This window comes from Pinus tabuliformis, chromosome 5_1 (assembly GCF_031772625.1).
Source record: "Pinus tabuliformis cultivar Carrire ecotype Pingquan chromosome 5_1, CPIR1, whole genome shotgun sequence".
Taxonomy (NCBI): Eukaryota; Viridiplantae; Streptophyta; class Pinopsida; order Pinales; family Pinaceae; genus Pinus; species Pinus tabuliformis.
This window is the reverse complement of record NC_142305.1, coordinates 571293462-571297091: the sequence shown is the minus strand read 5'-3', so window position 1 is coordinate 571297091 and position 3630 is coordinate 571293462. Positions and strand designations below refer to the sequence as shown.

General features: G+C 40.5%; 1 pseudogene across 1 annotated transcript; it reads left to right on the top strand.

Annotated features, from left to right (window-relative positions):
- Window positions 1-623: 623 nt before the first annotated feature.
- LOC149166121 (presenilin-like protein At1g08700 pseudogene) lies at window positions 624-3362 on the top strand (annotated as a pseudogene). The gene is made up of 2 exons (XR_016260832.1): window positions 624-1021; window positions 1158-3362. The product of XR_016260832.1 is annotated as a presenilin-like protein At1g08700 pseudogene (transcript).
- The last annotated feature ends 268 nt before the right edge of the window (window positions 3363-3630 follow it).

Below are 3630 nucleotides of genomic sequence, written 5' to 3'. Positions count from 1 at the left end.
GAGGATGGAGTCACAGGCGCTGGAGGTTTCATGTTAAAACTCTGGAACACTTAGAGGAGCTCCCGTGTCAATCACTCTCATTCCTCTCGTCAAACCATCTGTAGCACTCATAGCTACAGCTCTAACCTTATGATTTCCTAATAATTGTTGTACCTCACAAGTAACCTAAATTTCTTGACCAGCTGTACCTTGACCCTTAACTATCAATGAATTGTAAATATTAGGCATATTACCTGGAGGAATGGTGTCTCGGCCTCCCCACCGAAATAAATGTTGCGTAGGGTGACGACCCATCAACTTAATTGTTCAGGGGTGAGGACCTGCCTTCCGCCGGCGAACCAGTGGGCTTGCCACGCGCCCATCTGCCGGATCATAACCTCCATCACGTCAATGCTCACCCGCATCCAATGGTCTATTGAAAATATTAAGAATTGAATAAATAAATAGAATTGAATAAATAAATTGATTGACAAAAGTAGTAAAGTTGATTTTTTTTAATAAATGGATATATTTAGAATAATTCATTGAAAAATAAAGCCAATTTTAGAACTAATTAGACTAACCAAGAAAGCATAAAAGAGGTTAAACTAAATTGAAAAATGGACCAAGACGAAACTAACTTCGAAAATAGAATTTTCTTGCCTCTAAAAGATACCGTTTTGGAGAATTCCCACGCCTTTTTCCAGCTTGCTCCAGTTTTTGTGGCCATCACAGGACACACATACCATCGAAGTCTAGTTTGTATTGGTGGACTTGTTCAACATTCTTCAATCGGAAACAACAGGGAAGAAAAGGCCTGTGGATAGTTGTGTCTCAGAATGTAGGACCACTGTCGAAGAATTCCCACTTACCGACCCATCGTCCATGGTGATGAGCGTTTTCCCCTCTTGCCTATTCATCCAAACTTTTTGGGCATTGAAATGGATTTGTTTCTACCTCGATTTTGTAACACGGAAGGGCTGATTTCGGTTGTTTCAGAGCAATGAAACGATTCTCCTCGGATGATTGAAGCGTATTAGAGGTGTGTTTTCATTCCTTCTTTACTAATATTTGGCAATCAGAATGTAGCTATACCTAATTTGTATCGAGTCAGGATTCTGAATCCAATTTCCACTCTAAGATCTCCAAATAAATACCCATTTGGAATTATGCCTCAGATTTGATGAATCTACCCCCAACAATTACATTTTAGGCAGTTTATAAGACGGATTGAAAAACCCACCTGGGCTCGAGAAGATCTTTTAAACGTCAATGGAGGGTAGCATTCTTGAGATTGTGGGGGCAGAGGTAACAGGAATCATGGTCCCTGTATCAATATGCATGCTTCTAGTTGTCCTGCTAGTTCATGGCATCAACCCCCATGGATCGGATGATTCTCCCATACAATCAGCAGCCACCCTCGTTTACATGGAAAAATCGTCAGATTCTACTGTACAGAAATTTGAAGGGGCTCTATTGAATGCTCTGGTATTTGTCCTCATCATAACGGTGGTCACTTTTCTTCTTGTATTACTTTACTATTACCGTTGTATCAGGTTTCTGAAGGGTTACATGTGTGCCTCTGCATCTTTAGTCCTGGCATACATGGGAGGATCCATTTTTGTTCTTATAATTCAGACCTGGTCAATACCTGTGGATGTCATCTCCTTCTCAATACTTCTTTTCAATTTCACCGTGGTGGGTGTCCTTTCAACTTTTGCGGCCGGCATGCCGATTGTCATCACACAGTTTTATATGGTGTTATTGGGTATATTTGTGGCTTACTGGTTTACTTTGCTCCCTGAATGGACTACTTGGGTGCTCTTGGTTGCTTTGGCGGTTTATGATTTGGTGGCAGTTTTGGCTCCAGGCGGTCCTCTGAATTTGCTGGTAGATCTTGCCACAAGAAGGGGTGAAGAAATTCCTGCTTTGATATATGAATCTCGACCTGCAGTCCATGCAAATGCTCCATATCTGCTTTCCAATAATTCTAATGTAGCTTTTCCATCAGAAAGAGACCAAGCTTTCAGAAGACAGGTGACATCAGAGGCCTCAATATTACCATCTGTTGAGCTTCAACCTCAGAACTCTCAAATGCAATCTAATGTGGACATGTCAAAAGCTCTTACAAGATTAGGTGAAAGTGCCAATCTCCAGGATGGAATTTTTAGCACATTTTCAAGAACTCTCAGTGTAGGCCAAGACGACTCCATATCATCCGAGGACAGATTCGATCATGAACTTCAAGCAGCGCCTGGCACAGAAGCTTCACCATCTCTTCAAGTAACTCCTACCAGGGAGACTTCCAATCCCAACGACATTTCAAGTGAGGAAACGACGCCTTTGGTTAACCATACATTTCAATATGATAGCTCCAGAGATGAATTTGAAAACGTTGATGTAAGGGCAGAAGGAAGAGAAGAGAGAGTTACAGTTTCAACATCACAAGGCATAAAGTTGGGTCTAGGAGATTTTGTATTTTACAGTGTTCTTGTTGGGAGAGCTGCAATGTATGATTTGATGACAGTCTACGCTTGTTACCTTGCTATAATTTCTGGGCTTGGATGTACACTTGGGCTCTTAGCTGTATGTAAACGTGCTTTACCTGCTCTTCCCATCTCAATTTCACTTGGAGTTTTATTTTACCTTCTTGCACGTCTACTTATGGAGCCTTTAGTCGTCGGACTATCTACAAAGCTTATGATGTTTTGATGCATTGTTCAGTAAGGAGAAAGGCTAAGATCGAGGCAGCAAATCACAAGAAATGCCTTTTACAATTGCTCCTTGGCTATGCTTCTTCATTGTTTGTGTCCGTAGATGCACAAATGTATTTGGTTGATGCCAAAACCTGCAAGGTTGGGTGTGCATTTCTCCTCCCAAGAAAGTAGTTAACAAAGAGGAGAATGAGATGCTCATAATACGATTAGAGTCTCAAGTAACAGGTGAGCTGGAACATTGGCTTGTACCAGTACTTGATTTAACTGCCGAAGGAAAGGCCACGTGTATGATTCTAGCAGTGCAGTTACTAACATCTTTTTCATTGAGAAAGATCTTGCAATCTTCTTGGCATCATCAACTATGATTAAAGATGAGTACCTAAGTGGGGTTCAATGCAATTTTTCGTTATAATGAATTTGACAGCTATAGATTGAGCATATAATTGCTGATGAACTTCAGAAAGTTGTCTTTATATTTGCCTCCATGTCCTTCACAGTTAGGAAGTTGACTTTAGAGGTTTCAAGCTTTATTTTTCATCTTGCATGAAGCATGCATTAGCACGACTTTGTTTCAAAAATGTCATAAAGACGATTATTTCATCCATGCTTTATTTCGTTAATTCACAAAGGAGAGTGCATCATACAAATTACATTAGAGAGTGATCACACGGATTTGCTTTCATTGCTTGCTGCATAAGCTAGGAAGTTGAGCATATCTGCTTTGGCATCAATTTCAATAGTCTATGCTTTATCTGAAGATCCCCATCCTAGCTGAAATCTGACTTGCTAAATACGATTTAAAGACTGCATTCTCTCCCGAATGAAGCAGGGTAGATTCTCCATTGAAAGTTCCATGGCATTTCCTTTCTGCAAAAAAAGACATCATTGCATGTCAGTCATTCCACTGGAAAGTGTTCTTTGGTGACTCATAGCT